General features: G+C 39.0%; 1 protein-coding gene across 1 annotated transcript in view; it reads left to right on the forward strand.

The window, feature by feature from the left end:
* pde4ba (phosphodiesterase 4B, cAMP-specific a) overlaps positions 1–14,231 on the forward strand; it is a 169,535-nt gene that overhangs the window by 33,114 nt on the left and 122,190 nt on the right. The gene's annotated exons all lie outside the window — the stretch shown is intronic.

The raw sequence follows: 14,231 nt of genomic DNA on the forward strand, positions 1-14,231 counted from the left end.
ACTGCAGGGCTTATTTGAAAGTCTCTGTGGATAAAGGCTTCAGCCAAATGATTCATGCAATTGTCTAAAGTGAAGTGGAGGGCTGGATTCTAAAAAAAATAAATAAACCATAGCCTTTTATTTAAAAACAACATTGCTTAAACGGAATTGTGCTTTAATCATTGAAAGTACATTACCATTTTAGTTTGTTAAAAGGATTTTGTGTAAGACTAACATGAACACGCTTTTAAAAGTCCCATGGCACACAGTATTTTTGTGCTGTTATTATTATTTTATTATTATTTTGTAGGGTCATCAAAAAAGATTAGAGACTAACACATAACAGATCTCGTTGCTTTTGACTGGCGTCAAAAGACACCTTTAAACCTAGCAGTAGAATTTGCTATTAACGGTCTGGCACACTGACTTCTCAGTCGGTCCTCCCTGTGACTGCGTGCAGCCTTGTGCTGCCATTTGTTGCCGTGTTACAAAACTAATTTCTAAGCTTTTTAATACCACCGCGGATTAGTAGTGGTAGTGGTAGTAGAGACCAAATCAGCATAGCAACTAATGATAGGATACCGATAACTGTACATGCTCACAACATGGTCTTATACAGCTAACCGGGACTAGCCGTATGGCTAATTCAGAATCAGCTGTATAATCGTATGGCTAACCGTGAAAGAAAAGCATTTAATTTGTACTTAATACACTGTAATTTTAAAAGATACCAACTTTTGGCTCAGTGGGACTGCAGAAGCTTTATATGAGTCTCAGCTGAACTTCATTCGTGTATGAAACAAGTGCTGCGGAGTTTGGCTCAGATTACTTTACATCGTACTTGCATTCCAGGTGAACTTCATAGTCAGTTTGTAGAGCAGAAAAATTTAAAACAACTAGGATCCATGGTAACATGCTTACTGTATCTGCACCTTAATTTTAATTTGTTTTTGGTTGACAGACTTGTCAAAATATAATTTATCATTAACGCCGTTAAACAGATTGTTAATAATCAACTGATTTACTTAAACTGATGATTAAGTATGGATTGGTCACCGATTTTCATCACTGATGTGAACATTCCCAAATAAATTTGCAATATACGCTATAGAAATAATTGCACAACATTTCCCCTGCAGCAGAATACACTTCAAAAGAAAAAGAAAACAAAATTTGTATTCTATTTTGCAAGTGTGTTTACATTTTGTATTATAAATCCATTTGCCCAAACACATGCTCAGCCAGGCTATGACATTTCTCATTGTTTATATTAGATTTTTTTTTTTTATTTGTTTGTTTTACAGTTGACTTTTGTTCAGTAAAATTCAAGAAAATCCAATGTGAGAAACACAATTAAAAAAGTCCAAATGCTTTTCCAAAATCAGTGATTAGAATTTTCACTATAACCTGAGATAACCGGCCTAGCACTTATTGTAAAAGTAATGATCTCACCAGTCAACCTGATTTATGCAAAATGTGAAGCACACAGGCAGTGTTTTAGTCCCCACAGAGTGAATGTTGTGGTCGGATCATCAACACTCTTCAGGTCCTTCAGTTCCTCATTGAATAATCTACCCTGTCTACTTGCCTGATTCACTTCTTTAAATCGCTTCCCGCATTCCATCAGCTGTGTGCCTGTTTTATTAAAGCCCTCCATCATGTGGATCACATTGTGAATTCGTTCCTCGCCACACCCCACAGCTGTGGCCACATAGTCAATGAAGTCAACTGTTTCTGTTATCCACCGTTCGATACCGAAGCGTGTGTAGGTGTGAGTAAAAACTGCACGGAATGAACATTGTTTTTTCAAAATTTTATTTCTAGATCTAGATCTGCGTGTTTCTTTTTAGAGAGCCTGCTTCAACCTCTGCTCCGTTATGCAGAGATGCTTTCATTCCACGTCCCTGACTCTTGTCTAGCATCTCTTCCTTTTCATCTTGGTTGATGTTCTGTATCGCACGTTGATATTTAACAAAGTCTTTTCAAGCAAACCTGAATAGCTGCACGATCTGAACCGAGGTCAAAACTAAAGCGTGTGATTTTGATTCTGTTGTATTCGCGTATGTGATGCACAAATTATACATTAGACCTTTAGAAACGAGCAAGGGTCTACAGAAACAGCGAGTCCCCAAGTGCAGCAGTAGTTTAGGACACTGTAATGTGCTCTAATGTTCTGTAATTGTATTTTAATGCCAGTTTAGCAGCAGATACGCCAGCCCATGTATTATTCATATGTGCTTATGTGGTGCCGAAAGACATTTACTGGTAAATATGTACAACGTACTGTGGTCTAATGTGTATAGAAGACATTACTTCATGTTGTGGGTTCATCTTTCTTTACGCTCTCAAAAAAATGCGTTCAGCAATAAAGCATATTTTTTTTTGCTCTTTTTATTGATTAGCATGCAAATGCTCAAAGTTTTTTATGCTGATTAGATGTGACTAATATATTTTTTTAGCTTCAAGGAGACAACTCTGTGGTTCGTGACCCACTGAAGTAAGGTCGTGGCTTTAGGTGAGCGTGTCGTCTGGCAGTGAGCTGATCTGACCGCAGGCTTCTCCAGGGACCAGATTTCTTAAAAAAAAAAAAAAAAAAAAGTCACCTCTGTGCTCGTAGGCAGGTTGAGACCTGGTCATGTCTAATGGATTACTCAGCCGTTTCCCTCTCCGTCTGCATCGCTCGTTCTCTGCCGGTTCATCTGGGGACACAGCGCTGTAATTGCGACACAGCCTGATGAGAGTGGGTGTACCTCATGTTGAGAACAGAAGGGAATGCCCTGAAAAAGAACTCGCACCTCATGCGGTGTGAGTTCACAACCAATACATGGTGCGGATGATTTAAAAGCTTTTCCTAGTGTAGGTGTAGTGCAGTGTTGTTCCTAAATAAGCTCTGTTACTTTGACGTGTCTAACCGTGTTAATCCACCTTGCAGGGTTTCTCACAGTTCAAACAGTTGCTAAATACTGTACTGCATGTGACGAAAGTGGTTGAATTTTTTGCATATTTCATTGTTGAACTGGTGTGCTAAATGTTTTACTTAATGTAAAACGCAATAAACAATTTATTTCTCATTTTGCCAATGCACATGATTTGTGAGTGAGATGCATGCGCTGTGTGTTAAACATCGATACACGCATTGTACGTGGAAAGCTGTTGCATTCCCTTTCTGTTTTCTGTGTGCTTTTACTGTATTGCTATAAATCTTTGGCGGCAAATAACGAACACATGGTCGATTGATGCACAGGCGGCATATAGCACACACCTGTAATATCATAGGGAGCTTTGTCAAGTGAAAATGCAATTGGTAAAGTAGGAGGCTGATGATGCTGTTAACTCCAGCGTTTGTATTGCATATAATGTTCATGATCTTCAAATTTTTTTTGTAATTAATAAGTTGTTGCATGCAAAAAAAATCAACGCGCAATGTTTTTTTAGAATCACAATTAAAGCATGAGTTTGCCATATTTTTTACAAAAGCTCAACCAACATATTATTGATACTAAATTGCATACATTAATGACCACATTCACAACTGATGGCTGATTCATCAATTGTGCCAAAACTGAAGAAGGTGAATTTATAGCTTTCTTGAAAAATCAGACACATACGTAATCCAAAAAATGTTGACAAAATATTTTGCTATATGTGCTTTTTAACTCTCTTGGGACTCAAGAAAAGGCTTAACTAACAACAAAGGAAACTATAAAAATTATTTTTTTAAATAATTTTAATGGCCATCATATACTTAAAAGCCAGAAACAATGTCTTACATCTAATATTTTGTTGGACTGCTTGTAGCTTAAATTATAGTACACATTCTCGCTGCCACTGATCACCGACCTTATGTGCTATTATGACATCTGTTTCTGTCCAGGTCTTTTGTTGATGACTGGGGAGTCAAGCCACTGTGTAAAATCTTTTCCAGCACATCTCGAACACTGAGCCTAGACCTTACAAATTGAAGCAACCCCAGATCATAGCATTGCCTCCAGGGACCTGTACGGCTGTCGTGATGCATCGCGGTGTACGGTGGTGCATCGCTTTTTACCCAGACATGCCATTTTTCTGATTAGCCTTATTTTGCAAGTAGTTTTCTTATCAACTGTTTATATCCAATTCTATGAGTTATCATTGTTGTATGGAAACACTCTTACCAGTATAAATACTAGTAATTTTAGCAATCTTCTTAGTTGTTTTCCTTGCTTGGTACAGGTGAATAGTTTGTCCTTTCTGAAACACAACAACATTACCATGAGATGCATCTTCTGATATGGTTGTCCAAGAAATTAGATTGTTACAGTTAAAATTGTTGCTAGTTTAAACATATTAATTACTGGAGTGATTATCCAATTAAAGGATCTCATGTAATGGGTAATCTAAATCCCTATTTTTTTTTTTTAGACAGGTGGAAAGTGGAAAAAAGATTAAATACGTCTGCCTTAGTGAGTAATTAAACAAAACAAGTGAACCTATTTGGTTGTGGGTGATGCCAGACTGTAGGTATTTAATATTTAGGTTGAAAGCATACTCAGCATAAGTATATTGTAAGTCTATAAAGCAATATTTAATATTCTGAGTGCCACACACACACATGATTGAGTACAGTAACTCAAGCATGTGTCATCACTCACTCACAGTCCAGGCTGAGTATACTCATGTGGGTTAAACTTGTGATTTATGTTGTACTGAACTGTACAAAATGTAAAACACTGAACGCTCTTATGAGCCGAGCTCATCCGCATGAGTCATTCAATCATATCTTGTGGTCGGTGTCAGTCAACATCTCTATTAAAACTCTTTTGTACACTTCTTTCACTTCTTTAGACGCTCCTAATGCAAGGCGACGTCATTTGATCTGCTTTAGCAGTGCATTACGCTTACAATTATTCTAATGCCTTTTAATATATCTGATATTTTTCAAGGATATTGTGTTGACCGTGAGCTGGACTTCATGTGGATGATGGTGTTGCTCTTGACTCCGCTGATGATGTGCAATGTGGAAATGTGTAGGTGGGTGGCATCATGACTCGTAGCGTCTCTCCAGCTCTGGCTGTGCTGCAGGAGTGTGTGTGTGTGTGTGTGTGTGTGCTGTGTGTCAGGCGTTTTGATGTACATAAGCATTCATCACTCTCAGCACCTTTTTATGCATTGTTACATGCAAACTGCTACTCCTTTCTTTGTGTTTTGTGTGGGTGAAAAGTTCACATTGCCCTTTTTTTTTTGCAGCAAAAATAAATGTGGAAGAAGTGTTTAGCATTGTGCGTGCTCTTACATTTTGTCAGCGAAACAGAAAATAGGACCCATGACCTTTGGATTTAGGTTGAGAAAAGTCATCATAAGTAATGACGAATTGTATTTTAAATTTAAAGTATCTTCAATGTGGAATATTAAATAAAATACTGCAGTAAATGTCTCCTCGGTCACGTACAATAGCGGACATCATTAAATCCTGATATAAAAACTAGAGAAGTGCGGATTGGAAACATTTGTTGGAGTCCAGTATAAGGAAGGCTTCAGTTAGAAAGATTGAGATCAGTGGTATTACTGTATCAAAAAAAGAGCACATTTAGACTGAGACAGAGTTGCAGCTCTAATGACCATTATGGGAGGTTGTTTAGACCTGCAGGCATTAGGCCCTGTAATGAGTCTCTGGACGACTGGGGTATTGTCGACCTTGTTTCTGATGAAAAGTGAGCTGTCAGTGTACACAATACAGGTATATTCTTTTAAAGAATGTAGTATGTAGTGTTTTTTCAGCCAAAACACTTTAACGTTGGTTAAACATTGCATACTGTACAGTACATGCTCACCTAAGGCTGCTCCCCATGCTCATGGGGACCCAAGGCCAGCGCCTACGGCTCGATCCCACATAAAAGCCGATGCAGCACAACTCAACAACAAAAACTAAAAGAATGCCAGTTATGATAGAAAGGCACCAGAACAGATTGGAGATCTCGTCGCATGGATGCCCCGTGTGTCTCTTTGGGATGCGTCCGGTGTCTGAGGACAGTTTCACTCGTCCATGAAGACGGTTCTGGCCTCGACTGATGTTGACAGCTGTATCTCTGAGGACTTGACTTGGCAGCAGTCGCTCGATAGTTTAGGACTGGAATTTCCTACGAGTCTACCTGAGTCTCCAATAACGACCTGGACTCCATATTAACATCAATTACCATCAACTGTTGGACTGAACTGCCTGCCAACTAACACACAGTATGAATGCAGATCAAGTCCTGCTTTTCGTTTCACCCAAATGAGGATGGGTTCCCTGTTGAGTCTGGTTCCCCTCAAGGTTTCTTCCTATTGCTATCTCAGGGAGTTTTTCCTTGCCACTGTCGCCCTCAGCTTGCTCATCAGGGACTATCTGACCATTTTGATTTATACACATGCACATTCCGTACAAACGTAAATAGTTCTTTTGATTGTGTAAAACTGCCTAACCTCGCCACCTTAAAACTCGCCACATTACCCTCCAAATTCCCCAGATCCCTATCCAAATGAGCCCCCTTGGGATGCAAGTCAAATCCATGGAGATCCCACCCCGCACCTGACAGCATCCAAAAGTTGTTCTGGTGCCAGGGTCCATCTACATGATATCAGCCAAATGGGACAATGAATGCTGGAGATATAAACGATCTGTTTTTTCCTAGAGAGTTTTTATAGAGGGAAGTTGCCAGCTTGACGAAATTATTATTATTATTTTTTTTTTGTCAACTTTTGCCTCTTTATTTAAGTTATTGTGTCTGTTTTACTTTTGTTTCCTGTCTAATGTCAGGTTACTGTGTTCTTTAATGTTACTGCTGCACAACTGCAGTTTCGCTCAGGACTAATAAAGATCCACTTGTTCTCCAAGAATAGTGTACAAGGAGTATATGTGACCATGTAAACTAGTCTAAACCCAACAGTCCGCCTACGTCATTGGCAACACGGCAGCAGACCTCATCTGTTAATCAGTCCGTCTGATTGGTTCAAATGTACATAATGATGCTGCTAGTGTTCCATTATAACCAAATAAAATTACGCCTGTCAGCAGCCACAGGGAACTCACTCCCAGTCTGGTATAAGTAAATTTCCCATATGTGAGTTTGTTATATCCAAAGCTTTTTTTTTGCACATTTATGTGGGTGTACAGCCGGTTATAGCACAGATTCCATTATATCGGAGTTCATTATGTCAGGATTATACTGTAATATATATATGTTTTTTTTTAATTGATTTTGTGTCTCACCGACTTGTCCTTCCTGCTCTGATTCACGGGTGTCGATGTTTCATGTCATAATTAGTTGCATTATTTAAGCTCTTGAGTTTGTTACTTGTGGTCTCACATTTGTTTTGTTTATCATTGTTATTTCTTATCATATAACATGAACAATATAAGGATTGTCGCAAAAGGAGACGCAAAGCTCAAAAACATCAGCAACAAAAAATACACACTATAAAATTGAACTCGCAGAATTATCAAATAGTACCACACCTTTAAAATGCTAATAATGTTCACTGCTAAATCTCGCTCTTATTCATCCAACCCAACAGAATTCTACACAAGGCATGTTATTGAAAAAATATTTCTCTAGGTTACTTTACAGGCTACCAAGCAAAGTACTTTTAATGATTGAGTATTGCTGATGGGATTTTAAGACTTGGATGTAAATGTTTATAATAATCACTTCTAAAACTAGCAAGTTAACCTGATATGAGGAAACCCGACAGCATTCCAGTGTGGATTTTAAGCTATGTTCATGTGTATTTGGCCAAACCTGCAACACTCACTCACTCACTCACTCATCCATCTTCTCTACTGCTTTATTTTGTATTCAGGGTCGTGGGGTTCTGGAGCCTATCCCAGGAGGCTTAGGGCACGAGGCACTGGACAGGGTGCCAATCCATTGCAAAGCAAACACACACACACACTCGCACACTCACACACTACAGGCAATTTGGAAACGCCATATCTTTGGATTGTGGGAGGAAACCCGGAGTACCCGAAGGAAACCCACCAAGCACGGGGAGAACATGCAAACTTCATGCACACAGAGACGGAAATCGAACCCGGACCCTGGAGGTGCAAGGCGACAGTGCTAACCGGTGTATTCAAATACATACACTTTAATATGGAGTTAGAGGGAAAGCTCGCAATCTCTGTTCCAGTTCATTCCAAAAGGTGCTCGATATGTGGTACAGTAAGCTTTAAAATAAAGTTGGAAGCATGACATTGTCCAAGATGATGCTGAAGCATTAAGATCTAACTTCACTGGAGATAAGGGGCCTGATTGAAATACCTGAATTCATAAATTAACAGGTTTGGCCAAATACTTTTGTTCATATAGTGTAGTTATATGCTTTAGCTAGCCACATTGAGCTAATCTGACAGGATTCCTAAGATGATTTTTAACAGTTATTTGTGAATGTTTATGCTAACAACAGCAAAGCTAACAACACATTTCAGAAATACCACATGACTCTGTGGTGTGAAGACGGACTGTAGACGCTAATACCCTTTACCCCTGGGCAGCGTTCAGACAGCAGCTGCCTGGAAATAGACAGCATTATTATTATTATTATTATTATTATTATTATTATTATTATTATTAATTCAGCCTTTCTTTTCAATTCTTTATAAGCACAATGTCTGTTCAGTGGCTAAACAATTTTGTAATCGGTACAATCAGATGCCAGTATTTATGATGGTTTTTGTAACACCTGGTAATGTAATATCAGCCCACAATTATAATAAACCACAAACGTAATACATATTTAAAGCTTCTAATGTAATAATCCCACAAATTAAAGTGAACGTCCCACAAACCTAATAATAAACAAACCACAAACATATCCGCAGCTTTTAAAGTAATAATCCAACAAATGTAATTTCCCTCAGGCGTAATACTGTAGCAGTGGCTTGTTTATTATGTTTGTGGGCTGTTATTAAGTTGGCAGATGTTGGAGTTGTATTATTTGACAGAAAAATTGTTTCCTGTACGTCTAAGACAGGGATCAATTATAAATCCATATACTGAATCAATAGGAGCTAATAAATGCTGAAGCTTGACCACTTAGTGGACGTTAAACGTTGGAGGTGGGGGAAAATCGATTCGGTCACGTATCACTATTCATTTGCGTGGTAATTTATGTATTGCCACACAGATTTTGAAATTTATAGATTTCTAAAAAAAGGAAAATGTTTTTGGCATTTATATACGTTTGCATTTGCATGGTAGCTTAGTGGTTAGATCTGTCGCCTTGCACCTCCAGGGTCCGGGTGCGATTATCGCCTCGGGACTGTGTGCATGGAGCATGCACGTTCTCACCATGCTTAATGGGTTCCAGTCCGAAGATGTGTCTAATTGGTAATAATAATTGCCTGTGGTGTATGAATGTGTGTGTCGTGTGATGGACTGGCACCCTGTTCAGGGTATAACCTGTATAACTTTGTAGCGGTATAGATAATGAGTGAGAGCAATATGTAAAATGTTTCTGTTCCTCTATAATCCTATGATGGTGTACTCTAAACCATTCATACATAGGCAGGCAGACCGCTTACAATTCTGTTTGTTCTGAATTGTAACAATTTTTTAAATCATATTGAATCAGTAAATTTAAAAAATTGTGATAAGTTGTGATACACCTGTGTATCATGATAATATCATATCGTCTGGCCCCTGGTGATTCCAATCCCTATTAAACATAAGTGTTAAGATGAAGAACACATTCATTACCTGTGGCAGTTTGATGAATATCCATACAGTCACTACGATATGTAATGATGAATAATTCAAATGCTAGTTTTATCTGTTAAATGTTCTTGTTCGGGTCTTAGTTCGAATGAGCAACTCTGACCCAAAATATTAGTCAGTTTTTTACAACTTTTTTTCTATTAGACTTTAATCTATCACGTGACACAGTGATGCAGACATGTTTTATTTATTTATTTATCGAACCTGTGGATGCTGTCAGTGCAGATCCATTTAGCACTGTGGGTTTCTTGTGACGCATAAGAATGGAAAACGATTTCTTTCTTTTTTTTTAAACCTGTCTTAAAGGATAGTATATTATTATAGTATATAATATTGGATAAAAAATGCCTTGCTGTTCTTTGGTGTGCCTCTAAAATAAAATGTACTAGTTATTAAAGTATTTACCGTAATATTTACCTTTTCGTCATAAATAATTAATAAATAAAATTAACTTTTGTTTTTAATAGAAATCATCATAGCTGTATGATTTCTATTTTTCATTAAAAACATGCTTATCTTTTAAGAGTAAAAGTATTACCAAATTAATGATTTAAAAATTAAGGACTTAAAGTATTATTTTTCACTAATCAGAAATAGTGAAAAGTGCAGAGTTTTCCAATTATATGCTTGAGTTTTGTAAACAAAGATTTCCAGAGCTTTATTATGTGAAATTAGAGTGCTTGTGTCTCCATCTAGTGGTAACACTTGGTGGTGCAGTTTTTTTTCTTTTTTTGTACTATTCATGTCAAAAAGCGTAATGTATAATTTCCTAATGTGATACAAAAGCTTCTTAGGATAACTGCTTTTTTACTTTAATGACCATGTGTATTTGAGCTGGCGATGACTTCTCAGGTTTGTGCAAAACTTATTATTATATAATAATCCATTTTAGATCAAATCCATAGTGTCATTTGCAGACATGAGATAAACCATAATACAAAGCAGAACACATAGTCAGTGTCTCAAATAATAATCTAATCTAAATCTAGAAATACTGCAGAATCCCTTTCTTTCTTTCTTTCTTTCTTTCTCTCTTTCTTTCTTTCTCCCTTATCTTATTCTCTATACTAGTTATCTTGTTCCATGTTGTGGCAGGCCTTGAGCCTGTCCCAGGGGACTCGGGGCACAAGGCGGGTATACCCTGGATAGGATTCCAGTGCATTGCAGAGCACAAGCACACACTCACACACACATACGCTACAGGCAAGTTGGAAAAGTTGGCAGATATCCTCATCTGCATGTCTTTGGACTGTTGGAGGAAAAGAGGGACACAGAGGACACCCAACAAGCACAGGGAGAATATGGAAACTCCATGCACCATCAATCCTGGAGGGAATAAGTTCCCCTAAAGTGCATTCTGTGAGGTAGCCGTGCAAGATATCAAAATGATGTGAGTAAAGGCAATGTTCTCAATGACTGATTAAAATTCCTGTAGGATTAAATGAAGTTCAAATCTGGTCAGTGGGACATTTTGTCGTATCTTTTATCCAAAAGTACATTAAAGTAATTCAATTCATCAGCTCTGCTGTTCATGTTTGAGATATACAGCACAAGGACTGTATCGAAAGTACTGTAATGCAGAAGTGTGCATAACCTTTTTATTGACTGTCATAGGTGGTTCAAACTGCACATGTGGGTAGAGTACCTTTGTCACAGTTGATGGCCTCCCTCTGTGTGGTTTGTTTTTCCCCCTTATTTAAACTTCTTCATCTATCTGTGCACATTGTTCTTGTCAGTAATGTCAGCTCCATAAAATACTGTAGCTCAGAGAGGAGACCATCCACTGCAAATAGATTTAATCGTTTAATTCTTTGCATAGATGAATTTTCAAACAAGTTACTCTATCAACATGTACAGTTTACAATCTTCATTTACTTCTCAGCCGAACTTATTATAATGTGGTTATGGGAACAGTGGTTAGCACTGTCGCCTTGCACCTCCAGGGTCCGGGTTCGATTCCCGGCCAGGCTCTATTCCCGTCTCTGTGTGCATGGAGTTTGCATGTTCTCCCCGTGCTTGGTGGGTTTCCTCCGGGTACTCCGGTTTTCTCCCACAGTCCAAAAAGACGTGTAGGTTAGGCTGATTGGCGTTCCCAAATTGCCCATAGTGTGTGAATGAGCGTATGTATGTGCCCTGCGATGTATTGGCACTCTGTCCAATGGGATAGGCTCCAGGCCCCCGCGATCCTGAATACAGAATAAAGCGGTATAGAAGATGAGTGTGTAAGTGAGTTTTCTGGGATTCTCAAGAGCCAATATTGCAACATTACCAGGAAAAAGGTTCAACAATCAGCAGGGCTTGTTACAGTGAGATGCTGATTGAAGAGCTGAAGCCTAAACTTTGGATTAAATGCAGAGGACTGCTGTCCAAGGCTGCTTTGATCTTGCATGACGTTGCACATCTGCACACTTTAACCCACACTGTCGACGCTCGGCAAAAACTTTGTTTTGAGGTGTTAAGGCATTCTGTTTGGTCCTACGAAGACGATAATTCAGTTCACAAGAAGGGAAATCAGTGGTGCATTTCAGGTGAAATTTTTTTTTTTTTATGAGGGAATATGAAAGCAAACATGTTATACCGAAAAAAAAAGATGTATTTTTGTAACTTTTAAAAAAGTTAATTAAAACAAAATTTTACAGCCAGAGTGCAGATACTTTTTGACTCATCCTCATTTTAACCTATTTAGAATTTGGAGCTCACAGCTCCAGGGTCTTCGGTTCAAACTCGAGCTCAGGTTCCTGTCTCTCTGGAGTTCCATACATTTTCTTCATGTCTACACTATGTGGGATTCATTCTGGTTTCTTTACACTTTGAAAAAACTCCCAGCAGATTTGCAGCTCTAAGTTGCTCCTAGTTATATCGAGTGTGTATAGTGTACTGCAGTAGATAAGGGTCATCAGGAGGTCATTCCTGGCTTGCGCCCTGTGTTTTTGGGACTGGCTCCAGATCCAGTCTGACCTTGACCAGATGATATGGCTATTACAAATGAATGAAAACCAAAATGTTAAGGTGTTTATTTTTTCTTACTGTAGAGAACTGTGTTGTGATCTTTATCACCTTATTTTATTATTTTGTTGATTCTCAACAAGGAGATCGCTACAGGTGACAAATACAAAATACAACTGCATCTCTAAACACATCTTTACTTTTGCATGACACATCATAGAATCATGTGTACTGTGTGTAATAAGCCGCAAAAGGGTAACAGTTTTTTTTTTCAGATCTTCTTCCTTCAAGACCTTATTTAAGGTTGAACAAACTTTAGTTTCTGTTTCTTATTCTACATAATCTGCTTCATGCGTGGTTAAGGTGATGTTATACAATACAAAGAGGATGGAGCCAGGTTTTCTTTTTTTTGTTGGATGATGGCATTTAGTTGAAGCTCAGCTCACCAAATGCACTGGTTTTGTGATTATTAGAGTGAAAAAGTGGAAGTCTTTACTCAGCACGTTGGCATAGTGGTTAAAACTGTGGCTTTGCACCTCCGAGTGACGCAGTGGTAAAGTGCGTGCCCTATCATCCGGAGATTGCGAGTTCGATTCGTAGGTGATGCTGTAACCTCTCGCAGCCGGAGGCCTAGAGAGAGCTGATTGGCCGAGCTCTCTCATACCTCATTTCCACTCCACTGGTGCTCGGCCGGTGCTGGACTGGGAACCACCGAGAACCGGCCCGCATTTACACTAGACAGGAGCTTAGCGGGAGCTGCATGATAATACATCACAGGCCACGCCCGCTAAACAGAAACGACCATGGCCGAAGTCAGTTTACTGGTTATTCTCCAAACTCTCCAAGTCTTTCTTCAGTTTTTTTAGCTTATACACTATTTGGTCGGTTGTTCGTGTGAAGCCTGCGACTATTAGTTCTTCTCTTATTTCCTCATACACTTTTTTTTTTCTTAAAGCACTTTCCAATTTCTGCTGAATCTCGGCGAATGTCCAAAATGCCTGAAAAACACTTTTGTTTCGTCCGCGCTCCACATTAACTGACTTTGGGTCTCCGCCATTTTTTTTAACACTCCCTATAACTCCGCCCACCGCTTGTGACATCACGGGTTCTCGCAACTAGACCAGCAGAGTTTAGGGGCCGGTTCAGTGCTTATTTTTGGGCACCGGCACCAATTTTTTTCTGTGGAAAAGCGCGGCACTGGTTCCAAAATTTGGGAACCGGCACGGGAACCAGAGCAGTGGAAAAGGGGTATCATAGGGGAGGAATGAGAGGTACTTAGTGCTCCCACATTAATCACGACTCTACAGCCAATCAGGGTCGACGTAAGCGGAGGGAGCGGATAGCGCTGTCCTGTGAGTGACACACTCGGAGCCCCCTAGTGACGGGGAGGAATTGGACATGACTAAATTAGGGCGAAAATGGGAAAAAAATCCAAAAAAAGGAGAAAATCTGGGAGAAAAGGAAAAAAAAACTTAAAACCTGCGGCCTCGTACCTTTAGGGTTAAGGGGCCTGTTCCCGCTATGGTTCTGTGTGCATGTACAGTAGATTGCATGTTCTTCTCGTGCTTGATG

The sequence above is a fragment of the Clarias gariepinus genome, chromosome 6 (assembly GCF_024256425.1).
Source record: "Clarias gariepinus isolate MV-2021 ecotype Netherlands chromosome 6, CGAR_prim_01v2, whole genome shotgun sequence".
In the NCBI taxonomy this organism is placed as follows: domain Eukaryota; kingdom Metazoa; phylum Chordata; class Actinopteri; order Siluriformes; family Clariidae; genus Clarias; species Clarias gariepinus.